At 41.7% G+C, this 27760-nt stretch overlaps 1 pseudogene; it reads right to left on the reverse strand.

The window, feature by feature from the left end:
* Window positions 1–27760, reverse strand: part of LOC129855586 (pituitary adenylate cyclase-activating polypeptide type I receptor-like) — a 67732-nt pseudogene that overhangs the window by 32594 nt on the left and 7378 nt on the right.

The following is a 27760-nucleotide window of genomic DNA, read 5'->3' on the forward strand; positions in this document are numbered from 1 at the left end:
CACTGCCTGTTCACCCCGCTATCATCCAGAAGGCGAGGTCAGTACAGGTGAATCAAAGCTGGGACCGAGAGACTGAAAAACAGCTTTTATCTCAAGGCCATCAGACTGTTAAACAGCCATCACTAACACAGAGAGGCTGCTGCCAACATACAGACTCAAATCATTGGCCACTTTAATAAATGGATTACTAATCACTTTAATAATGCCACTTTAATAATGTTTACATATCTTGCATTACTCATCTCATATGCATGTACTGTATTTTATACCATCTATTGCATCTTGCCTATGTCGCTCTGTCATTGCTCATCCACATATTTATATTCATATATTCTTATACATCCCTTTACTTAGATTTGTGTGTATTAGGTTGTTGTTGTGGAATTGTTAGATTACTTGTTAGATATTGCTGCACTGTCGGAACTAGAAGCACAAGCATTTCGCTACACTCGCAATAACATCTGCTAACCATGTGTATGTAACCAATACAATTTGATTTGATTTGATACTTTTCCATTGAATTTAACGGTAAAAGTTATTTTTATGTGCAATATGTTATCACGCACAGTCTTTCAACCGCAAAAAGTCAGTTTGATGGAAACATCTCTGCTGGTAAAATGCACATTTTGTTTTGTGCAGATTTTTCAATATTCAACTGAAAATCTGTCACAAATTGGATGTATACCTAGCTACAGGTATCAACGATATTTTAAACAGCTCCCAGTTGGCATGTCTTTTGTGACGCAGTTCACAGCAGCACTGACAGATGTGTTGAATTGACAGCTGCGTTGGAGTTTTTAACGACCCTTCCCCTCCTTTAGTTCCATACAGCCTGAAGACCTAGCCCTCCATGACACTAACTAGCTAATATAAGACACAGATGAAAGGGGGAATATATAAGTATCTTTGCCATAGATTAATAGGGTACATTTTTAACTGTATTTGCTGACACCCTACAGTCAAATTTTGCCACCAGTAGAGTAGCTATCTAGCTATATAAACCACGCCACTGTGCAAACATGCCTTCTCCGAGGCGGTACTTATTTAAATTAGGTAATAGACATCATGTTACCATTGGTGTATTCAAATTAGAGTTAAGATGATGTCACCTTGTTCCCTTCAAGGGGAATTTCACCCTGGGGGAATCTAGGCTGGTTTTCATAATGTCTGAGGCATTTCTAGGTCAATGAGATGTGTTTCACACATAATTGACCAGGAGGAAGGCAGGTCTGGGGAGGTGCGAGATCTGAAAAAAAATGTTGTCCTGCTTTGTGGCATTTCACAAAGGCTCTATGTTATACTGATCGCACTATTTGTTTTGTGCGTGTAGATATGGTTGGACTTGTTCAGTATATCAATTGGACATCTTTCAGTGATGTTCCTATAGGTGGATTCATTGCTAAATATACAAGCTGAACCTTTTATTCCAGTCTGTGAAAGACTACAACTTGTGTGGGGCGGGTGCTTTGTGTTCTGGCCCTGTCCCTCCCACAAGGTGGGCTTTTTTGAAAGGGAGGCGGACACTAACAACACAATCCTTTGGGCAAAACTGAAAGAACTGACCAGACCGCAATGGCTTCAAGTGATTCCTCTCATCAACACGAAATTGACAATGGAGCATTTTTGTATGTTCTATTCTATTAGCTACATGGTGGCATTCAACCATATATGTTTCAACCGGAATATAGCGAAGAGGATTTGAAAAAAAAATTGTTAGCTAGAAGAAGAAAAATTGCTAGAAACAAGTGTCACAGGACTCGTCTGACGGTAACCCATACAAACCAATTGAAGTATGGAGGTAGTTTTGTGCCAAAGGAGCATAAAAAATGCTCAGGCGGGTAACCTAGACAAGTTCGGGTATGCGCCAGTCGAACTGAAGCATGCAGAAGCCTTTAATCGCCAACTGATTCGTATCTTTGGTGTTTGCATGCGCTATTAATGACCCAACTCATAGCAACAGTAAACAGTAGAAGCTTTCACCTCTGATCTTTCGATATACATCAGTGGATTGATCAGGAAACACACACATACTGACATCCTTCCTTACACCTCTTCAGAAGCTACATTGGTTCTGCTTCTATAAACTTCTCCCCACTGAGATGTGTGGGTTAAGGCCATGTTTAAAGGTCAATCAATCAATCTATGAAAAGTATTTATAAAGTTATTTTTACATCAGCAGTTGTCAGAAAATGCATATGCCATTACCCAGGCTATAGACCCCAAAGGGTAAGCAGAAGCAGAGGCATATTGTCTAGGAAAAACTGCTCAGGGACAAATCGCTCAAAGGTCAAAGGATAGGGCCAAAAGTTAAAGGTGAAAGGTTGGACATCATTACCTTTGTTGGCGAAGAGCTGGGAGATGTCTGAGCAAGACACATTGACAATCTGGCCCACATCAGCCCGGTACCAGCACCTGACCTCATCCCACTCCGTACGACACCCTGAGAAACACACACAGAGGCATGCATGCACACACACACGCACCCACACAGAAAGAATGGATGTTAGCACCTCACTTCATCCCACTCAATACGCCACCCTGAGATACACACACACACACATGCATGCACGCACGCATAACACACACACAGGAGGAAGGAGGAAAGGATACGAACACAGTTTGTCACTTCCTGTCAGCAAGCTGTAGACGGACAGCGGATTTGTGCCGGGTTTGATGGGTCCACTGTAAACTCTAACAATCAAATCAAATGTTTTGTCACATACGTGAATAAAACAGGTGTAGACCTTACAGTGAAATGCTTACTTAGAAGCCCTAACCAACAATGCTTTAAGAAGTTAAGAAGAAAAATGTGTTTAGTAAAAAATAGAAAAGTAAAAAAAAACATTTAAAATAACAAAAAGCAGTAAAATAACAATAGCAATAGCGAGGCTATATACAGGGGGTACCAGTACAGAGTCAATGTGTGGGGGCACCGGTTAGTCGAGGTAATTGAGGTAATATGTACTTGCAGGCAGAGTTAAAGTGACCATGGATAGATAATAAACAGAGAGTAGCAGCAGCGTAAAAGAGGGGTCTGGGTAGCACTTTGATTAGCTGTTCAGGAGTCTTATGGCTTGGGGGTAGAAGCCTTTTGGACCAAGACTTGGTGCTCCGGTACCGCTTGCCATAGCAGAGAGAACAGTCTATGACTAGGGTGGCTGGAATCTGACCATTTTTAGGGCCTTCCTCTGACACCGCCTGGTATAGAGGTCCTGGATGGCAGGAAGCTTGTCCCCAGCAATGTACTGGGCCGTACACACTACGTCGTATAGTGCCTTGCGGTCGGAGGCCGAGCAGTTGCCATACCAGGCAGTGATGCAACCAGTCAGGATGTAGATCAGAATGTAGATCACATTGGGACTGGAGGAACAGGGAAAATAATGACAGTGTGTAATCATAACCAACTCCTGGCCATGAGACACAAAGTCCCTTTTAATAACAGAACACTAATATCATGCGTGCATATAGGTCTTTCTATAAATAATGGGGCCAATGTGTGACATTGAGATAAACATTTCAAAATGGTTTGAAACAAAAGAAAAATGATTTTTTTATGCAGTTCCTCATGTGTTCTTAGAGAAATAAAAGTGAATATATGCAAATTAGCCCATAGCTCCACCTATACAACAACATAGGCCTAGGACTATACATCCTTTAAGCAGGGTTCATACAGACATTGGCAAGTCAAATTCAAGGACTTTCAGGGACTTTTTCAAGCACTTAATTGTAATTTTCAAGGACCTCAATGTTATACAATTGTATAATTTATATAATTGTACATATAGGGCCTAATATAGAACCCACCTCCCCAAAAAGCATGCATGAAGTGTGCCACTACACCACTTTAAGAATAATGCATTTTTTAAGCCTTGATGTTGAAATTATTTTTACATTCTAAAATATGTGCAAATCATGTGGATATTGCCTGACTAAATATGTAGATTGGATGCATGCATGGAGATATTTCTGTAATATACAGTATTTGGCCAACACAGGCACACGTAATAAAGACATGAATAGCTGTATCATTAATCTCACCATCGTTGTTTTTATTATGAGAAAGTGACCAAAAACCAGGTTCCTTTTTTAATGGAAGGATTTGTTTGGAAAGCCAAGTTGAAGACAACATTAGATGCTATCGTCCTCATAATAACCACATTGGGTTTGACTGCAACGGAGTAGCACAACACCCTTCAATTGAAGCGTTGGGAAACAAATGAAAGTGGCCACATCTCTTGCTAAAACTGATAAAAAATGTAATCACAAATAATTATAAGGGAGCTGGAGAACTTATGAATTGTTGAATTTGATTGAATTTAGCTACGATTCCCGCTTATGTTTTAACGTAATGACATGAACAAATTGGCAGATTATTATCAATGACTTATCAACAGCTGTAACAAGTGGGTCAGCGTCGGAAATCCTCACTGGTATCCTAGTTTATAGAAAGACCCATATGCACGCGACAGAAGAGAGAGCGAGAGAGGCAGAGAGATGTGCATCAAATCAAATGCCCGTTGGTCAGACGCGCGCGGAGTACAACAGCTGTAGACTTTCTGAAAAGCGTTGAGTTAAAAGGAAGACAAATATTTGCGAAATTAAAAAGGAACTAGTAACACAATAAAAACAATAATGGGGCTATTTACAAGGAGAACAAGTACTGAGTCAATGTGCAGGGGTACGAGGTACAGTACAGTAGTTGAGGTAATTAAGGTACTACCGTATGCATATGTGGGTAACGGTAAAAGTGATTAGGCAATCAGGATGTGTACTAAACAGAGTAGCAACAGCGTACATGAAGTGTGAAAGTGTGAGGCGTCGATATGCGTATGCGAATGCGTGCGCATGGAACATTCGCCTAGGAACTGGCACAACTCAAATCTGAACCACCTACAGGGCCACAGTGACTCTATAGGTTTGAGTAATGAGTACAAAATCACTTTAAGTAACTGTACTTTAAGTAACTGTCCCATATATTAAGTGCAACAGGTTTTGTCAGCACATTGGGGTTTACAGTGCACCTGATCTGGTTTGAGAGAGTGGTGGAATTAGATTGGTAAATAAGCTCAGTGTACAGATATAGGATCTTCATTAGAGCCAGTTTGCCACAGCAGGAAAATAATATTCCAGCAACAGAATATGTGAATAACTATGTGAATTATAAATAATGGATATTTTTTTGTAAGGGTTGATACGTTTTTTGTAAGAGAAAATCAAGTCTGAAATTTAGAAGTGGAAATTACAAACCTCAGAAGCCTTTTTAGACCTCAAATACACTACAAGTAAAAAATGTCCTGGAAAAAAGTTTTCCTGCAACAGAGTGATCCAATTAAGATCTTACATCTTTTTTCTCCCTTTCTGCAGGTTTCAATCTATCCTTCTCTCACTCCTCTCTGGCTTGCACTTTTCCCCTCAGGCTTTACTTTCAGATGTTTCGTGGTTCCATTTCTTTTCCATTTCTACATTTGTCATACACAGATAGCTCTCGGTTTGGTTGTAACGCTGTTTACAATATTGTTCAGTCTGGATTTACTATACCGTATTTCTACACCTATGGCATTCCAGAAATGACATTATGTGAAGATGCCGATTTGTTGTGAACATCTGGCCAATAGGGAAGAAGGAAAGAAATGAAGAGGGTGCAAGATACTGTATATACCTAGAAGATGTTCAATAAAAAATCTTGTTTGTAACTGTTGGACTAGTGATTACACTCTAGATCAGCTAGATGCAGGCAAGAGTGTAATATTTAATGTGTCACTATCTGTCAATGTGTCACTGTCTGTCACCTCAAATCTTTCTCTCGACCCGCGTTGTAAACTTTTCTTTGATCATAGGCTAGATTATAGCAACCTCATGATGAGTACAGGGAAAATGTGAAGAATCTTGTAGTAGCCTAAACCGGCCGATGTTACATTAAGCTGGGTGAATATAATATGAATGTCAGTCATCCAATATGCTGTAATGCTGTAATGTTCATTAAAAAAAAGTATCATCCTCCCTCATCTTAAACAGCACTGACCACCATTGGTGCGTATATGTAGTGTATGTGTATGTGTGGGTTTTGTGTGGGAGTGTCAATGTAGTGTGTGTGTGTGAGTGAGTGTTTATATGGTGTATATATACAATGCACTCGGAAAGTATTCAGACCCCTTGCCAGTTTGTTAGGTTACAGCCTTCTTCTAAAATGGCTAAAATAGTTTTTCCCCCATCAATCTACACACATAATTTTATAAATAAAAAAAACCTACTTAAATATCACATTTACATAAGTATTTTGACCATTTACTCAGTACTTTGTACAGCCTCGAGTCTTCATGGGTATGATGCTACAAACTTGGCACACCTGTATTTGGGGAGTTTCTCCCATTCTTCTCCGCAGATACTCCCAAGCTCTGTCAGGTTGGATGGGGAGCGTCAAATGATGTCAATTAGCCTATCAGAAGCTTCTAAAGCCATGACATCATTTTCTGAAATGTTCCAAGCTGTTTAAAGGCACAGTCAACTTAGTGTATGTTAACTTCTGACCCACTGGAATTGTGATAAAGTGAATTATAAGTGAAATAACCTGTCTGTAAACAATTGCAGGAAAAATTACTCGTGTCATGCACAAAGTAGATGTGATGAGCCGGAGAAACTTCTCTCTTCAATGAGAGCCCAAGTTTCCCCAGGTCAAGTATGCAGACATTTGTTCATCTCGAGGAAGAATAGAACCTTCACAAACTTTTCCCCTGGCACATTTTCCCACTGGCGCCTGCATTGTTTTCCTTACCAATGATAACTTTGCACATACAGTTGAAGTCGGAAGTTTACATACACTTAGGTTGAAGTCATTAAAACTCGTTTTTCAACCAATCCACAAATTTCTTGTTAACAAACTATAGTTTTGGCAAACAATGCAGGCACCCACCAGTGGGAAAATGTGCCAGGGGAAAAGTTTGGGAAGGATCTACTGTCCGGAATACCAAGCCTAACGCCCTCTCTCGTCAGTTCACCGCAGACAACACAAGTTCTGAGAATGAAACCATTATGCCATCCTCCTGCATCATTGCTGCTGTCTCCTGGGAGATTGAGTCCCATGTTCGCCAGGCTCAGCTGAACCAGCCTGATCCTAGAAACGGTCCTTGTAAGGCTCTATTTGTGCCAGATTCAGTTCGTTCTGATGTTCTTCAATGGGCCCATTCTACTCACCTCACCTGTCACCCTGGCATGAATCGGGGAGTCGCCTTCCTGCGCCAACGATTTTGGTGGTCCACCATGGAGAGAGACGCTCGGGAATTCATCTCAGCCTGCTCGGTCTGTGCCGAAATAAAACCTCCACCAAACCTACATCTGGTCTGCTTCGTCCTCTTTCCATACCCAGTCGCCCCTGGTCACACACATAGCTTTGGACTTCGTCACTGGGCTTCCCCCATCGAATGGTAACTCAGTCATCCTCACTATTATTGACCAATTTTCCAAGGCAGCCCACTTCATTCCCCTCTCCAAGCTTCCTACCTCCAGGGAGAGTAAGTGAAAGTGGAAAAAATGACAACATACAGCTCTCTTTCTGTGTTTCTCTCTCTCTCTCTTGCATCTCCTTCATTTTTGAAGAAATTAATTTGTTCAAAACTGTTCAACTATAATCTTGCTCTCTCTTTGAGTCAACTACTCACTACATTTTATGCACTGCAGTGCTAGCTACCTGTAGGTTATGAGTTCAGTATTAGACTCATTCTATGATCCTTTGATTGCAAAACAGGGTGTATAAACTCAACATGTAAAGTGTTGAGTTTATACATGAGCTGAAATAAAAGATCCCAGAAATGTTCCATACGCACAAAAAGCATTTTTCTCTAAAACGTTATGGACAAATTTGTTTACATCCCTGTTAGTGAGCATTTCTCCTTTGCCAAGACAATCCATCCATCTGACAGGTGTGACATATCAAGAAGCTGATTAAACAGCATGATCATTACACAGTAGCACCTTGTGCTGGGTACAATAAAAGGCCACTCTAAAATGTTCATATTTTGTCACACAACACAATGCAACAGATGTTGAGGGAGCGTGCAATTGGCATTCTGACTGCAGGAATGTCCACCAGAGCTGTTGCCAGATAATTTCATGTGATTTTCTCTACCAAAAGCTGCCTCTAACGTAATTTTAGAGAATTTGGCAGTACATTCAACCAGCTTCACAACCGCAGACCACATGTAACCACACCAGCCCAGGACCTCCACATCCAGCTTCTTCAATTGTGGGATAGTCGGAGACCAGCCACCCGGACAGGTGATGAAACTAATTTTAATTGACTGATTTCTTTATATGAACTGTAACTCAGTAAAATTGTTTCAATTGTTGCATGTTGTGTTTATATTATTGATCAGTATATTTGTATCTAAAAAAGATAACTTTTTAAATGTGGTCCTCCCCTTTCTACTCTGAGGAGCCTCCACTGACATGAACACACACACACACACACACACACACACACACACACACACACACACACACACACACACACACACACACACACACACACACACACACACACACACACACACACACACACACACAGAATAATGGTTGAGCACTCCTTCACACACACTGAAGAAGACTTTCCCAAATTCAGTCCTCTGAACCTCAAGGGGTGTTCATTTTGGTTTTTGACCTAGCACTACACAGCTGATAATAAAATGTACTAATCATCAAGCTTTAATAATTCGAATCAGCTATGTTGCGTTAGGGCCTAACGCAACATAGAGTTTGTCTTTTTTGTTTGTGAACTGTGAACCGCCCTCTTTTTGACTGAATCATTTTTGGTTTTAATGCACCAATCTTACCTGTTTTCTATGTTGGTTGAACTCAATGTTACCATCTTTCATACCTACTCTAGAGGAGATATGGGGGCACTTAGGATGCCCACAGATACACACACACACACCTGGATGAGGGGATATGGGCACACTTAGGATGCCCACAGACACACACACACACCTGGATGAGGGGATATGGGGGCACTTAGGATGCCCACAGACACACACACACCTGGATGAGGGGATATGGGAGCACTTAGGAGGCCCAGGACCAGTAGGAGCTCAGGCTCCATCTCCCCTTGGGCGTCTGTAAGGGTGTCAGCCAGGATGAAGACACACATACAGTAAACTTTCGTCAGCACTTCAGATTTTCGTACCAACCCCAGTTATAACTAACCCAATTCAGCGTATAAACTAACTAACTATTAGAATCAGGTGCACTAGATTAGGGTTGGACTGAAAATCTACAGGATGGTAGGACTCCATGAACAGGGTTGAAGAGCCCTGACAGACAAACAGACCTCACAGATAATGTACCTTTCATGTTCACCTTTTCCAAGACGGCTGTCAAAGGAAACTGGAGGAATTTGATGACCCTTAGACCTTATCATATGTCTCACAAAGCTCTATAAAAAAGGGATTATTTTGAAACGCAAACGGGTCACTATAGAGAAGCAGACGGCTGCCTTACAAAGAATAAAATGTAACTCTTAAATGTAATATAATGTAATCGAAAATGTAATCTACCTAATTTCCAAAAGTAATTATTTAAACAATAACTAGTAATGCTGCATAGTCCAAGAAAGGTTAACATCTCACCTTTCTGGTAAAATTAGTTGTAAATTGCAGAGGTGTGGTACACAGTACAAATATGATAAAAATATAAAAACATAATATATTTTATATGACGTATTTCCTTTTTAACAAAACTGTATGAATAAGGCTTGAAATTACATTTTTTTTCTAAATATAGTATTTATAAAATGACCTATTATATGATTTCACCTTCCTTATAATTGTAAAATACATATTTGTTTATTTATTGTTAGAGAAAATGTGCATATTTTCTAAACGTCTCTCTTGATCAAAACTTCTGCCCCGATCGCTGTGAACGTCTCACAGAGCTCTAGCTTGGCTTCCTGAAATCTCATTAATCTTGTACATCTTTAACAAAGAGAAAGTGTTGTTTGTTTCAAATCTATGAATTATTTTAAATTACTGGATATAAATCAATCTCTACATGTGCTACAGTAACAAAACCACTCTCTCCTGCTGCATTATGATGTAAGGATTCCAGGCATATGCGTTTTTAGTGGCTGTGATATAAGGTTGAGCAATGAGTTGATGGACAGTCAGAAGAGCGAATTAAATGTTAGGATTGACATCCCAGCTTCAAGTGGTGTCAGATTTGACATCCTGCTTCACACAGATAACAGACCAGGGTTGGGTAGGTTACTTTCTAAATGTAATCTGTTACAGTTACTAGTTACCTGTCCAATTTTTTTAACAGTAACGTAACTTTTGGATGACTCAAACTCAGTAATGTAATCTGATTACATTCAGTTACTTTTAGATTACTTTCCCCTTAAGAGACATTAGAAGAACACCAAAATGTATGTTACCAATTGAGCGACATCTATTGCAGGATAAATCAATATCAAAATTGACATATGTGTAACGGATGTGAAATGGCTAGCTAGTTAGCGGGTACGCGCTAGTAGCATTTCAATCAGTTACGTCACTTGCTCTGAGACTTAAGTAGTGTTACCCATCGCTCCACAAAAGCCACGGCCCTTGCAAAGCAAGGGGCAACACTACTTAAGTCTCAGAGCAAGTGACGTAACTGATTGAAATGCTACTAGCGCGTACCCGCTAACTAGCTAGCCATTTCACATCCGTTACAATGTAACAGTATAACTTTAAACCGTCCCCTCGCCCCGACCCGGGCGCGAACCAGGGACCCTCTGCACACATCAACAACAGTCACCCACGAAGCAGCGTTACCCATCGCTCCACAAAAGCCACGGCCCTTGCAAAGCAAGGGGCAACACTACTTAAGTCTCAGAGCAAGTGACGTAACTGATTGAAATGCTACTAGCGCGTACCCGCTAACTAGCTAGCCATTTCACATCCGTTACACTCACCCCCCTTTCAACCTCCTCCTTTTTCCGCAGCAACCAGTGATCCGGGTCAACAGCTTTAATGTAACAGTATAACTTTAAACCGTCCCCTCGCCCCGACACGGGCGCGAACCAGGGACCCTCTGCACACATCAACAACGGTTGCCCACGAAGCACGGTCGTTACCCATCATTCCACAAAGGCCACGGCCCTTGCAAAGCAAGGGGCAACACTACTTAAGTCTCAGAGCAAGTGACGTAACTGATTGAAATGCTACTAGCGCGTACCCGCTAACTAGCTAGCCATTTCACATCCGTTACATATGGATGCTACATTTTACTTTATGGGTTGGATATGTAGGCTTCTTCTAACCCATCGCTTTCTACTACATATAGTAATACAATTAAATTATATCTTTACATTAAAAACTAGTCATTCCAGTCATTCCAATAAATGTTTTACCCATTGACATTCAAGAATAGGACTTGGAAATATGGAAGTATAGATTGTTTTACCTGAGCATAACCCTAAAACTAAGGACTTATTAGCCAGCCCTACTCTGTTGATTATGATTTTGTTGTCATGGAGAACTGATTGGGCTCATTGATTCGAGGTTGAAAATAAATGTTGCGCTCATGGAATGGCATCCTTTGAGCACTACTGAAAAGTGCTATTTACATTTGAAGAATGAATGCCATATGCTACATTTGGCCTATTGTTTACCTTTTTGTTGGTGACACTTTGATCTCTTGATAATATGCAGCTGTTTAAAGGGAAAATACACAGATGAAACAATAACAAAACGGCCATCCCGCCTCTGTTTTGGTAAAAAGCTGAGAGATGGGCCTGGAGAAATGTAACCACTCTCAGATTGTCACGCTCGTCATTATGAATGGACCAAGGTCCAGTGTGGTAGGCGTACATTTTCCTTTATTAAATGAACACCGAACAAAAACAACAAAATACTAAACGTGAAGCTAAATAATAGTGCTGACATGCAACTATCCATAGACAAGATCCCACAAAGCACAAAGGGGAAATGGCTGCCTAAATATGATCCCCAATCAGAGACAACGATAAACAGCTGCCTCTGATTGGGAACCATAACAGGCCAACATCGACATATAAACGCCTAGATGACCCACCCTAAATCACACCCCGACCTAACCAACCTAGAGAATAAAAGCTCTCTATGGTCAGGGCGTGACACAGATTACAGTTTTTCACAATCGCTTACACACTAAAAGTGGTGCTTGAGGCACACTCAGTGAAACCATTACCTCATGTACCTAATCTTCAGACCAAGTCTGCAAGCACATTATCTGCTTTACACTCAGTTTGCATTTGTAAAACACTTTTTGCAAAACACTAAACACAGTTCTCTACATTAGACACATCATTCAAAACTAACAGGTATTGTGTTTCATTTAGAAAACACTGCCATTCCAAATGCCACACTCATTTACCGATTACCTACACCCAAGTGATGACGTGTGAAAACACTTATAGCTAATTTCTTCACTTAGAACTCAGAGCTTGAGCACTATAAATAGGCAACAATAGAAGCCAATTTTGGAGAGAGAGTTAGAGGAAGAGGAGTGAGAGTAAGAGGGGGACGAGAACAAGGACAAACCTATCTATTTATCTTCTACTGTATTTGTTTCGTCTGTTACTGTTTATCCCGAAATCTGGATGAGAATATGTTTTGAGAAAGAAATACATAACATTTTTCCCCCCTTGCATTTCTGTTTATAGTGTAAATATATACTGAATATGCATACATACTGTATATATTTGTGCACATGCATGTACGTGTGTGTGCTATGACAAACTGCCATGGACTCCACTGCACACTGAACATGCAAAAGACACAAGATAGTAGTGTTTTACATTTGTCACATCCGTGTGTAGTTGACATATAAGAGCTAATCATTTGATGGTTTGTGTGTAGAGTTTTGATGCAAAAACCCCATTTTGTGTTTGGTTTTGCAAGAGATGTGTGACATTTTGCATGTTGTGTGTGTCTTTTGGGGTTTTGTGTGTAGAGTCTAGAGAAAAGGAGCCATAGTTTCAGAAATCATGTGTAAGCAATTGTCAAAAACTGTCATAGACAGAGCTACAGATGCAAGGACTGACCATCCATGAATATGATCAAAATTATTGTTTTAAACATGTTATGAGGCTATACAGTGTTTGTTACATTTACAATGTTTAAAAATATTGGAGAAAAACACGCTTATATTTTGGGTTCTCATGGAGTGTGACAGTTGAACTAAGCCCATGAGGCATGTCTTAAAGTAATGATGGACTGTCGTTTCTCTTTGCTTATTTGAGCGGTTCTTGCCATAATATGGACATCTTTCGTGTACCAACCCTAACTTGTCACAACACAACTGATTGGCTCAAACGCATTAAGCTGGAAAAAACTCCACAACCAGTACCAGAACCACGAAGGTCCCCTAAAACAGAGGACTTTACAGCGAAGTGGTTTTAATTACTCAATGTACATGCAAAAACATAGATACTGAAACAAACAATTCTAAAAATCTAACTGGATTATAGCATGCTGGGAAATATGATAATGAGGGGCATGGTTTTGCTGGACAAGCATACACTCACCCCTCACAAAGAGCAGTTCTTTGTCAGGGGTGAGGGTGATACGTGTAGCAATTTTTGGGGGGCATATGAGGAATAGTTTTTTACTGCTGTGATGGTTGTGAAGAACCATCCTTTTCTTTCCCTCTCTGACATGTTTTCCTTTTCTGCCATGAAATGTAAATATAACAAATTATTGTAATTTGACGGTACACTACAGGCTACTGGTTGCAGTGGATGTAAGGTAAACAATAAGTTACTGAATTAAGGTGTTATTGCTGTAAAATGACAGTATGCTGCTGAATGCTGGTTAATTGTGACTATATCTCACTTGGGATTTGAAATCACAACTGCGTGGTAGCTAATTACTTGAATTTCATGCTACTCCACCAGGTGTGGGCATGACAGAGATTGGTCAAAGATTTAATGGACCAGAGTCTCTGGGTTCGCGCCCAGGCTCTGTCGCAGCCGGCCGCGACCGGGAGGTCCGTGGGGCGACGCACAATTGGCATAGCGTCGTCCGGGGTAGGGAGGGTTTGGCCGGTAGGGATATCCTTGTCTCATCGCGCTCCAGCGATTCCTGTGGCGGGCCGGGCGCAGTGCACGCCAGCCAAGGGGGCCAGGTACACGGTGTTTCCTCCGACACATTGGTGCGGCTGGCTTCCGGGTTGGAGGCGCGCTGTGTTAAGAAGCAGTACGGCTGGTTGGATTGTGCTTCGGAGGATGCATGGCTTTCGACCTTCGTCTCTCCCGAGCCCGTACGGGAGTTGTAGCAATGAGACAAGGTAGTAATTACTAGCGATTGGATACCACGAAAATTGGGGAGAAAAATGGGATAAAATTTATAAAAAAATAAATAAAAAAAATAAAATAAAAAAAAGATTTAATGGAAAGAATAGATCTCTGCACTTTGATAAAAGTTGCCCAGAATCAAGTCAATACAGTGGCTTGCGAAAGAATTCACCCCCTTTTGCATTTTTCTTATTTTGTTCCCTTACAACCTGTAATTAAAATAGATTTTTGGGGGCTTTGAATCATTTGATTTACACAACATACCTACCACTTTGAAGATGCAAAATATTTTTTATTGTGAAACAAACAAGAAATAAGACAAAAGAATTGAAAATTTGAGCGTGCATAACTATTCACCACTCCAAAGTCACACTTTGTAGAGCCACCTTTCGCAGCAGTTACATCTGCAAGTCTCTTGGGGTATGTCTTTATAAGCTTGGCACATCTAGCCACTGGGATTTGTGCCCATTCCTCAAGGCAAAACTGCTCCAGCTCCTTCAAGTTGGATGGGTTGCGCTGGTGTACAGCAATCTTTAAGTCATACCACAGATTCTCAATTGGATTGAGGTCTGGACTTTGACTTAGCCATTCCAAGACATGATTCCCCTTAAACCACTCAAATGTTGCTTTAGCAGTATGCTTAGGGTCATTGTCCTGCTCTAAGGTGAACCTTCGTCCCAGTCTCAAATCTCTGAAAGACTGAAACAGGTTTCCCTCAAGAATTTCCCAGTATTTTGCGCCATCCATCATTCCTTCAATTCTGACCAGTTTCTCAGTCCATGCCGATGAAAAACATCCCCACAGCATGATGCTGCCACCACCATGCTTCACTGTGGGGATGATGTTCTCGGGGTGATGAGAGGTGTTGGGTTTGTGACAGACATAGTGTTTTCCATTGGTTGCCAAAAAGCTCAAGTTTAGTCTCATCTGAACCAGGGTACCTTATCCAATTGTTTGTCGGAGGGTTATTTCTGGTCTCTTTGTTGCCTCTCTGATTAATGCCTTCCTTGCCTGGTCCGTGAGTTTTGATAGGCGGCCCTCTCTTGGCAAGTTTGTTGTGGTGCCATATTCTTTCAATTTTTTAATAATGGATTTAATGGTGCTCCGTGGGATGTTCAAAGTTTCAGATATTTTTTCTATAACCCAACCCTGATCTATACTTCTCCACAACTTTGTCCCTGACCTGTTTGGAGTGCTCCTCGGTCTTCATGATGCCGCTTGCTTGGTGGTACCCCTTGCTTAGTGGTGTTGCAGACTCTGGGGCCTTTCAGAACAGGTGTATATATACTGAGATCATGTGACACTTAAAGTCCATCTCTGTGCAATCTATTTAACCAATTATGTGATTTCTGAAGGTAATTGGTTGCACCAGATCTTATTTAGGGGCTTTTTTAGCAAATGGGATGAATACATATGCACACAGCATTTTTTTAGTTTCCCTTCACCAGTTTTTACTGTTTTGTGTATGTCCATTACATGAAATCCAAATAAAAATCAATCAATATAAATTACAGGTTGTAATGCAACAAATAGGAAAAACACCAAGGGGGTGAATACTTTTGAAAGACACTGTAATTGTCCAATTATCTGACATCACCAATGTAACAACAAGCAGTGAGCAGGGACACCATGTAATGTGTGCATAAATACTTTGGAGATTTTAACTTGCAAGCTTTCGGGTGGAAGTGTATTCATGTTTCAGCAGCGCCACCAGGTGTAACATTATTACAATAACACAGTACCAGTCAAAAGTTTGGACATACCTACTCATTCAAGGGTTCATATTTCTAATATTTTCTACATTGTAGAAAAACAGTGAAGACATCAAAACTATTAAATTACACATGGAATCATGTAGTAACCAAAAAAGTGAAACAAATCAAAATAGATTTTATATTTGAGATTCTTCAAAGTAGCCACCCTTGGCCTTGATGACAGCTTTGCACACGCTTGGCATTCTCTCTTCCAGCTACATGAGATAGTCACCTGGAATGCATTTCAATTAACAGGTGTGCCTTGTTAAAAAGTACATGCATGGTATTTCTTTCCTTCTTAATGCGCTTGAGTCAATCAGTTGTGTTGTGACAAGGTAGGGTTGATAAACAGAAGATCGCCCTATTTGGTAAAAGACCAAGTCCATATTATGGCAAGAACAGCTCAAATAAGCAAAGAGAAACGACAGTCCATCATTACTTAAACACATGAATGTCAGTCAAACCTTCACCATGAGCAAGCAGACCACAGGGGAGTGCCACCACTGACCCCCAGCTCTAGGACTCCCTGGTGTGCCTGCTTGCTCCTCAGGTTGTTGTTCCTTCCTTCTGCAGATCCAGCAGCAGTCCCATCATCAATCCACATCCACTTTCCAGCATCAAACCACAAGACAAGGCGCGGTCGAGGCACCAGATTTTCACCAGAAGCGAGCAGGCCACAGTGGGAGTGCTACAATTGACCTCTGGGTCTGGGGCTCCCTTGTGTGTTGGCTTGCTCCTCAGGTTGTCCTTCCTCCCCTCTACAGACCCAGATCCTGATCCAGCACCTGCAGCAGCCCCAATTCCCGGTTCCGGTTTCCCGGTCCCCAGACCCAGCACCAACCCCTGGACTACAGTTCCAGCACGACTTCCAGGCCCAGCTCCAACATAATTTCCAACCCAGGTTTTCATGGTCTCAGGGACAACACCAGCACCAACCCTGTAAGATGGCACCGGAGAAGAAGGCAGATGTTTTACGTGCCCCCAGCCGATTGTATTTTTTTGTTCATTTATTTGCGTTGTTTTACTTATTTTGTACATAATGTTGCCGCTACCGTCTCTTAAAACCGAAAATAACTTCTAGACATCAGGACTACGAGTATTCATCACGACTAGCAGAATCATTTTTTCCCTTTCACAACTCTCGATTCTCACGACTCTGACGAGCCCGACGCGATGGATATACTGCTTCCTCGAACAGGCCCCGATCCCCGTGATCTGTGTGAAGAGGAAGCAGAGAAAGAAGGGCCGAAGGTCGAGCTGCCTTTTGAGAATTCGTAGGTGACCGAATAAACCCCCAATTCCCTCCATTCTGCTAGCAAACGTGCAATCTTTTGAAAATAAAATCGACGAGTTAACAGGACATTTAACTACCAACGTGACATTAAAAACAAATATCTTACGCTTCATGGAGTCGTGGCTGAACGACGCAAATATTAACATACAGCTGGCTGATTATACGATGTACTCGCAGGATAGAACAGCGGCGTCTGGTAAGACAAGGGGCGGCGGTCTATGTATTTTGTAAACAACAGCTGGTGCACGATATCTAAGGAAGTCTCGAGCTCTTGATCACCCGAGGTAGAGTATCACATGATAGGCTGTAGACCACACTACCTACTGAGAGAGTTTCGGTATTTTTAGTAGCTGTTTACATACCACCATAGTCAGAGGCTGGCACTAAGACTGCATTGAATGAGCTGTATTCCGCCATAAGCAAAAACGAAAAATCTCACCCAGCGGGAGCGGTCCTAGTAGCCAGCGATTTTCCTCTTTAGGATACGCCCCTTTTTAAAAAGTTTCACCTAAAATTACATACCCAAATCTAACTGCCTGTAGCTCAGGCCCTGAAGCAAGGATATGCATTTTCTTGGTACCATTTGAAAGGAAACACTTTGAGCATTGTGGAAATGTGAAAGCAATATAGGAGAATATAACAGAATAGATCTGGTAAAAGATAATACAAAGAAAATAAACAACCGTTCTTTTGTATTTTTTTGTAACATCATCTTTGAAATGCAAGAGAAAGGCCATAATGTATTATTCCAGCCCAGGTGCAATTTAGATTTGTCCAGCAGAGTATGTGCAAAGTTTTAGACTGATCCAATGAACCATTGCATTTATGTTAAAAATGTTGTGTCAAGACTGCCCAAATGCGCCTAATTATTAATAACTTTTCATGTTCAAAACTGAGCACTCGCCTCAAACAGTAGCATGCTATTTTTAACTGTAATAGCTACAGTAAATTGGACTGTGCAGTTAGATTAACAAGATGTTAAGCTTTCTGCCAATATCAGATATGTCTATGTCCTGGGAAACTTTCTTGTTACATACAACCTCATGCTAATCCCATTAGCCTACGTTAGCTCAACCGTCCCATGGAAGAGACACAGATCCCGAAGAAGTTTTAATGCAGGGAAACTTAAATCTGTTTTATCAAATTTCTATCAGCATGTTAAATGTGCAACCAGAGGAAAATTAACTCCGGACCACCTATACTCCACACACACAACGATGCATACAAAGCTCTCCATAGCCCTCCATTTGGCAAATCTGACCATAATACTATCCTCCTGATTCATCCTTACAAGCAGAAATGTAAGCAGGAAGCAACAATGACCAGATCAATGAAAAAGTGGTCATAGGAAGCAGATGCTAAGCTACAGGACTGTTTTGCAAGCACAAAATGCAATATGTTCCGGGATTCCTCCGAAGGCATTGAGGAGTACACCGTCATCAATAAGTCAATCGATGACGTCGTCCCCACAGTGACCGTACGTACAGTTGAAGTCGGAAGTTTACGTACACTTAGGTTGGGGTCATCAAAACTCATTTTTCAGTCACTCCACAAATGTATTGTTAACAAACTATAGTTTTGGCAAGTCGGTTAGGACATCTACTTTGTGCATGACAAGAAATCTTCCAACAATTGTTTACAGACAGAATACTTCACATATAATTCACTGTATCACAATTCCAGTGGATCAGAAGTTCACATAATAACACATTACATACACTAATTTGACATTGCATTTTTAGCAACTTTAAAAATTCCAGAAAATGATGTCATGGCTTTAGAAGATTCTGATAGGCTAATTGACATCATTTGAGTCAATTGGTGGTGTACCTGTGGATGTATTTCAAGGCCTACCTTCAAACTCAGTGCCTCTTTGCTTGACATCATGGAAAAATCAAAAGAAATCAGCCAAGACCTCAGGAAAAAAATTGTAGACCTCCACAAGTCTGGTTCATCCTTGGGAGCAATTTCCAAATGCCTGAAGGTACCACGTTCATCTGTACAAACAGTAGTATGCAAGTATAACCACCATGGGACCATGCAGACGTCATACCGCTCAAGAAGGAGACGCGTTCTGTCTCCTAGAGATGAACGTATTTTGGTGCAAAAAGTGCAAATCAATCACAGAACAACAGCAAAGGAAGAAGATGCTGTAGGAAACCGGTACAAAAGTGTCTATATCCACAGTAAAACGTGTCCTATATCGACATAACCGGAAAAGCCGCTCAGCAAGGAAGAGGCCACTGCTCCAAAACCGCCATAAAACAGCCAGACTACGGTTTGCAGCTGCACATGAGGACAAAGATCGTACTTTTTGTAGAAATGTCCTCTGTTTGGCCATAATGACAATCGTTATGTTTGGAGGAAAAAGGGGGATGCCAGCAAGCCAAAGAACACCATCCCAACCCTGAAGCACGGGGGTGGTAGCATCATGTTGTGGGGGTGCTTTGCTGCAGAAGGGAATGGTACACATCACAAACTAGATCATCATTAGGATGGAAAATTACGTGGATATATTGAAGCAACATCTCAAGACATCAGTCAGGAAATTAAAGCTTGGTCGCAAATGGATCTTTCAAATGGACAATGACCCCAAGCATACTTCCAAAGTCAAGGTATTGGAGCGGCCATCACAAAGCCCTGACCTCAATCCCATAGAAAATTTGTGGGAAGAAATGAAAAAAACATGTGCGGGCAAGGAAACCTACAAATCTGACTCAGTTACACCAGCTCTGCCAGGAGGAATGGGCCAAAATTCACCCTACTTATTCTGGGAAGCTTGTGGAAGGCTACCCGAAACATTTCACCCAAGTTAAACAATTTAAAGGCAATGCTACCAAATACTAATTGAGTGTATGTAAACTTCTGACCCACTGGGAATGTGATGAAATAAATAAAAGCTGAAATAAAATCACTCAACTATTATTCTGACATTTCACATTCTTAACATAAACTGGTGATCCTAACTGACCTAAGACATGGAATTTATACTCGGATTAAATGTCAGGAATTGTGAAAAACTGAGTTTGAATGTAGTTGGCTAAGGTGTGTGTGAACTTCCGACTTCAACCGTACATACCCCAACCAGAAGCCATGGATTACAGGCAGCATCCACACTGAGCTAAAGGCTAGAGCTGCCGCTTTCAAGGCCGCAGGGCCAGACGGATTACCAGGACGTGTACTGTTATCATGCGCTGACCAACTGGCAAGTGTCTTCACTGACATTTTCAACCTCTCCCTGTCCGAGTCTGTAATACCAACAAGTTTTAAGCAGACCACCATTGTCCCTGTGCCCAAGAACACTAAGGTAACCTGCCTAAATGACTACCGACCCATAACACTCATGTCTGTAGTCATGAAGTGCTTTGACAGGCTGATCATGGCTCACATCAACACCATCATCCCAGAAACCCTAGACCCACTCCAATTTGCATACCACCCCAACAGATCCACACCTTTGTGAGAATGGTATTCATTGACTACAGCTCAGCGTTTAACACCATAGTGCCCTCAAATCTCATCAATAAGTTAAGGACCCTGGGAATAAACACCTCCCTCTGCAACTGGATCCTGGACTTCCTGATGGGCTGCCCCATAGGTGGTAAGGGTAGGTAATAACACATCCGCCACGCTGATACGCAACACAGGGGCCCCTCAGGAAGGCATGCTCAATCCCCTCCTGTACTCCCTGTTCACTCATGACTGCATGGCCAGGCACGACTCCAACACCATCAATACATTTGCAGAGGACACAAGTGGTAGGCCTGATCACCGACAATGACGAGACAGCCTATAGGGAGGAGGTCAGAGACCTGGCCAGGTGGTGCCAGGACAACAATCTCTACCTCGACGTGATCAAGACAAAGGAGATGATTGTGGACGACAGGAAAAAGAGGACCGAGTACGCCCCCATTCTCATCGACGGGGCTGCAGTGGAGCAGGTTGAGAGCTTCAAGTTCCTTGGTGTCCACATCACCAACAAACTTACATGGTCCAAGCACACCAAGACAGTTGTGAAGAGGGCACAACAAAACCTACTCCCCCTCAGGAGACTGAAAATATTTGGCATGGGTCCTCAGATCCTCAAAAGATTCTACAGCTGGACCATCGAGAGCATTCTGACTGGTTGGATCACTGCCTGGTATGGAAACTGCTCGGCCTCCGACCGCAAGGCACGACAGAGGGCAGTGCCTACGGCCCAGTACATCACTGGGGCCAAGCTTCCTGCCATCCAGGACCTCTATACCAGGCAGTGTCAGAGGAAGGGCTTAAAAATTGTCAGTGACTCCAGCCACCCTAGTCATAGACTGTTCTCTCTGCTTTTGCACGGCAAGTGGTATTGGAGCACCAAGTCTCAGTCCAAGAGGCTTCTAAACAGCTTCTAACCCCAAGCCATAAGACTCCTGAAAATCTAGTCAAATGGCTACCCAGACTATTTGCATTGCCCCCCACCCCCTCCTCACCCCCTCTTTACACCACTGCTACTCTTGTCATCTATGCAGTCACTTTAATAACTACCTACATGTACATACTACCTCAACTAACCGGTGCCCCCCCGCACATTGACTCTGTATTATTACCCCCCTGTATATAGTCTCGCTATTGTTATTTTACTGCTGCTCTTCAATTACTTGTTACTTTTATCTATTATTCTTATCCATATATTTTTTTAAACTGGATTGTTGTTTAGGGGCTCATAAGTAAGCATTTCACTGTAAAGTCTACACCTGTTGCATTCGGCGCATGTGACTAATACAATTTGATTTGGACACAAAACTGATCAAACACAACTGCCACCTCCATCCAGGAACTGCCAGCCCATACGCCGCCCCTTCCCCAACAGAAAGAGACATACACCGTATTTCCAATTTAACATTTTTATTCACTTGCAACTTGCTGCTGTAGAGTATGCTGAGAAATATGATAATGATGGGAATGGTTTGGTTGAAAGTGATGTGTATGAGTTTCGAGATCCTGTATTAGGGTAAATGAAAATACGTCTGGTATTGTGTTAAAGAAAATAATCCAACAACATCTGCAAACCAGCAGTTGGGGCAACCAAACAACCTAGCATTTTTTAGAGTGTACATCAAGGGTGTAGAAAATATACGCCATGTGAAATATTTGTTATCACATAACAGACAGTTGTCTATAATATCCATATTTTCTGTTTACCCCCTCTTAATTAAACAGGGGTACATTCAGTGCAGCTCCAAAAATACTAGCTATTGAGAGAATTTGAAAAAAGTATGAAGGACCATAGAGCTGAGGGAACATAGGGCTGAGGAAATATAGGGCTGTGGGAACTAATAGAACACGTGGCTGAGGGAACAGACATGGTCCCCGTAATTCTGTCAGTGGTTGGAGTAGAACTTGAATCTCCTTCGTCCACTAAAATGTGCAGTGTTGCTTTTTGTGGCAACTCTTCAATCATCAGGCAGGTAAGTTGTAAATCAATGTCAGGGTCTTCATACTGCAAGCGGAAGTCGTGGTTCAACTCAAACTTTTCCTTCAAGATGTTTACGTCAACAGCGGATGCTGGATGGGAGATGAGGTTTATCTTCCTTGTATGGTCAGCATTAACAATGCAAAGTAACATGGCTTGAGGGGTCTGAGGCTGCCATTGCTCTGTGGAAGAATACAACATTTTAAGAGGGTGCACTTGCAATATCAAAATTGTGGTAACACAATGACATTGGAATCATGTTGTAACCAAAAATTGTTAAACAAATCAAAATATGTTTTAGATTCTTCAAAGTAGTCAACCTTTGCCTTGATGACAGCTTTGCACACTGCTTTTCCTTCACTCTCCAGTCCAATTCCTCCCAAACCATCTCAATTGGGGTTGAGGTCAGGTGATTGTGGAGGCCAGGTCATCTGATGCAGCACCATCACTCTCCTTGGTCAAATAGCCCTTACACAGACTGGAGGTGTGTTTTGGGTCATTGTCCTGTTGAAAAACAAATGATAGTGGGACTAAGTGCAAACCAGATGGGATGGGGTATCGCTGCAGAATGCTGTGGTACCCATGCTGGTTAAGTGTGCCTTGAATTCTAAATAAATCACAGACCGTGTCACCAGCAAAGCACCCCCACACCATCTCCATGCTTCACAGTGGGAACTACACATGTGGAGATCATCCGTTCAAATACTCTGTGTCTCACAAAGACACGGCAGTTGGAATCAAAAATCTCAAACCAAAGGAAAGATTTCCACCAGCCTAATGTCATTGCTCGTATTTCTTGGCCCAAGCAAGTCTCTTCTTATTGGTGTCCTTTAGTAGTGGTTTCTTTGCAGAAATTTGACCACGAAGGCTTGATTCACACAGTCTCTAAAGCATTTATTTGGGATGCAGTTAACTGTGAACTTATGAACTTATCCTCTGCAGAAGAGGTAACTGGGTCTTCCTTTCCTGTCGCAGTCCTCATAAGAGCCAGATTCATCATAGCGCTTGATGGTTTTGCAACTCCACTTGAAGAAACTTTCAGTTCTTAAAATGTTCCAGATTAAGTGACCTTCAAGTCTTAAAGTAATGATGGACTGTTGTTTCTCTTTGCTTATTTGAGCTGTTATTGCAATATTATGGACTTGGTCTTTTACCAAATAGGGTGGTCTTCTGTATACCAACCCTACCATGTCACATCACAACTGATTGGCTCAAACGCATTAAGGAAAGACACTCCACAAATTACCTTAACAAAGGCACACCTGTTAATTGAAACACATTCCAATATAAACCTTGCTGTCTGTCTCTCAACATTTGCAACATTGTTCCAATATTAAAATTCGATCTCAAGCTGTCCCATAGTAATGTACATGTGCAGAGTCCGGACAAGACAGACAGCATTTCTCAGTCGAAATCATGAATCAACTGGCATCATTTTTATAGATATATACAACGATTTGTGTCAGGACTATATTTGTTGGAAGGATGAAATAGTATGAATAAATTCATCAAAATTATGTTTTTCTTTAAATATGTCAGTCATTTTTTGAATATGTTGGTAACCCGTTGTATCGTGCCAATATCTCGTGCCAATATATCGTCCAAACATTGGCTTCGAGGGCATTATCATTTAATTATCAGGGTGCATTAAGAAAAGAGACCTTGGTTTAAATTCGTATTCCTTGTCAAAATAAAGGTTAAATAAAATAAATACAACATTTCACATGACTAGGAGTACCTGTTGGTCACAGATACCTTTAACAAAATGGACCTCACAACGAGTCTCAGGAATTCGTCACGGAATCTCTGTGCGTTCAAATTGCCATTGATAAAAATGCAATTGTGTTCGTTGTCCGTAGCTTATGCCTGCGCATACCATAACCCCACTGCCACAATGGGGCACTCTGTTCACAACATTGACATCAGCTAACCGCTCACCCACATGAAGCCATACATGTGGTCTGTGGTTGTGAGGCCAGTTGGACATACTGCCAAATTCTCTAAAACAACGTTAGAGATGGCTTATGGTAGAGAAATGAACATTAAATTATCTGGCAACAGCTCTGGTGGACATTCCTGCAGTCAGCATGCCTGTTCACCTAAAAAATTTCATCTGAATCAAAAATAGTCTCACAAAATCAAGACTGAATGTGCCTGTTAAGGGAACCTAAAACATTTGTGACTACAAAGTTTTCACATTGATTAGGTTTACAGGACTTAATCCAATAAATGAATAGTACTGTTTGGGTTTACAGTACCTGTCCTGGCAGAACGGTTGCGACCCTCCTGTCTGCGTGTGTGGATACAGCTCTGCTGGGCCTTCATGTGTTGGGACACCAAGGCACAGTCTGGATGGATGGCCTCCACCTGGAGGAGGGAGGGAGGGAGTATGAGAGAGAGGGAGGGAGGGAAGGAAGGAAGGAAGGAAGGAAGGAAGGAAGGAAGGAAGGAAGGAAGGAAGGAAGGAAGGAAGGAAGGAAGGAAGGAAGGAAGGAAGGAAGGAAGGAAGGAAGGAAGGAAGGAAGGAAGGAAAGAAAGAAAGAAAGAAAGAAAGAAAGAAAGAAAGAAAGAAGGAAGGAAGGGGAGATGTTTTTAGCTATGAAAAAGCACAGAACTTATGTAATGTGAAACATATTCCTGCATTTGTACATCTTTACCGAGATGACAAGTGCCACCATACAACATTGTCCCTTTATGCACACTATATCATTAACTATTCAACACATACTGTAGAGTTACACACTCATTATCACCCTGTCTTCCAACCATCTCTCCCCTCCTGTCCCATCTGTAGGGCAGTGAAAAACAGTCCCACCAAAACTACTCACAGCAAAACAGCATCTCCCTTTGAAACACCACCTTGTTTACTTCCTTATAGAGACCATCTGCTACTGATGCTGTTTGGGTTAGGGCTCTGTTTATATACCCACACACAGGAGAAGGTGACCGTTCTCCAAAGACAGTGACAGTATCTATAACTACAGTAGAAAAGGAAGTTTCAGTATAAACTTTGTGTGCTTGCTCAACTGGATGAAAGTATTATTAATGGCAGTGGAAGAAGTGTACATAGTGAGATAGGTCTATATCTTTGAGATATATTACAGTAAAACCAACGTCTATATAGGACAATTCCACCACTTTTCAACCTCATATTCATCAACTCCAGCAAAAAAAGACACGTCATCCGTATCTTGCACTCGAATAGCGAATGGAGGAAGCGCTTCCTGTGGATACGTTTTTAATTTGCCAGGTAGGCTTCACTGGTTGTAAAGTGGATTCATGTCCTTAATTTTAAGAGTTGAGCAATAAATGTTGCAGTCCAAGAAAGCTGGGATCCTTTTTTCAATAGTGGCCAGTCAAAACTCTGTTTCACGCATGATTGCGCAATGACGTTCTAAGAACATGTGAACAGGCTGGAGGTGGAGGCTGCACTGTAAAACCCAATGTGCTGTCATTGCTCAAAACTTTTAAGGAAACCTGTTGCACGTAACATATGAGTACAGTTACGTAAAGTGATTTTGTTGTCATTACTCAAACCGATAGAGTTACTGCGACCCTGTAGGGGGTCCAAATTTGAGTGGTATCATCTTGAACATTGCCCCCACCAAGCCACGCCTCCAATATAATTTCCCAGGTCGCCTTGCCTTTTCAAGTGAATTGCAGAGTTATTACCCATGACTGTATTCGTTAGTGACAGAGACAATGTTGCTGAATTCATTAATTTTCAGTCCAAGTACGTACAGAGATCTGCCCCCACGGAGGCACTCACAATGAAAACACATACTGTTGGTGAGTGCGCCGAAGCCAGGCGGGTCTGAGTCCTGTTTGTTCACTCTATCCTCCAGCACCAGCCCGATAGACATTCCCTCAACTACTCCCACCCCTTTCTTCCTCTCCATCGCTCTTCCCCCTCCCCCCACTACACCTATCCCTCTCACAGAACTAGACCAGAAACCATTCATCACAACATCAGAAAAGGTGTGACGGAAGGACCAAAGATTTAGACCTGCGCTCAGAACGAGTAGACCACATGGGAGTACCATCACTGACCTCCGGGTTCTTTGTTTCTGGCTCAAAATGTCCAGAAACAATGCACTTTCTTCTGAAACTCGTCAGTCTATTCTTGTTCTGAGAGATTAAGGCTTTTCAATGTGAGAAATTGACAAGAAACTGAAGATCTCGTACAACGCTTTATACTACTCCCTTCACAAGACACCGCAAACTGGCTCTAACCAGAATAGAAAGAGGAGTGGGAGGCCCCGGTGCACAACTGAGCAAGAAAACAAGTACAATAAAGTGTCTAGTTTGAGAAACAGATGCCTCACAAGTCCTCAACTGGCAGCTTCATTAAATAGTACTAGCAAAACACCAGTCTCAACGTCAACAGTGAAGAGGTAACCCCCGGGATGCTGGCCTTCTAAGCAGAGTTGCAAAGAAAAAGACATATCTCAGACTGGCCAATAAATAGAAAATATTAAGATGGGCAAAAGTACAGACACTGGACAGAGAAACTCTGCCTAGAAGGCCAGCATCCCGGAGTTGCCTCTTCACTGTTGACGTTGAGACTGGTGTTTTGCCATTTTGAGCCTGTATTCGAACCCACAAATGCTGATGCTCCAGATACTCAACTACGTCTTAAGGCCAGTTTTATTGTTTCTTTAATCAGTACATCAGTTTTCAGCTGTGCTAGCATAATTGCATAATGGTTTTCTAATGATCAATTAGCCTTTTAAAACGATAAACTTAGATTAGCTAACACAACGTGCCATTGGAACACATGTCACGCCCTGGCCTTAGTATTCTTTGTGTTCTTTATTATTTTAGTTAGGTCAGGGTGTGACATGGGGAATGTTTGTGTTTTTGTCTCGTCTTGGGTGGTTATATGGTAAAGGTGGGTGTTGGGTTTAGTGCATGGGGTTGTGTTTAGTGAATGTGTCTAGGTATGTCTATGGTTGCCTGAG

The sequence above is a fragment of the Salvelinus fontinalis genome, chromosome 5 (genome assembly GCF_029448725.1).
Source record: "Salvelinus fontinalis isolate EN_2023a chromosome 5, ASM2944872v1, whole genome shotgun sequence".
NCBI lineage: Eukaryota > Metazoa > Chordata > Actinopteri > Salmoniformes > Salmonidae > Salvelinus > Salvelinus fontinalis.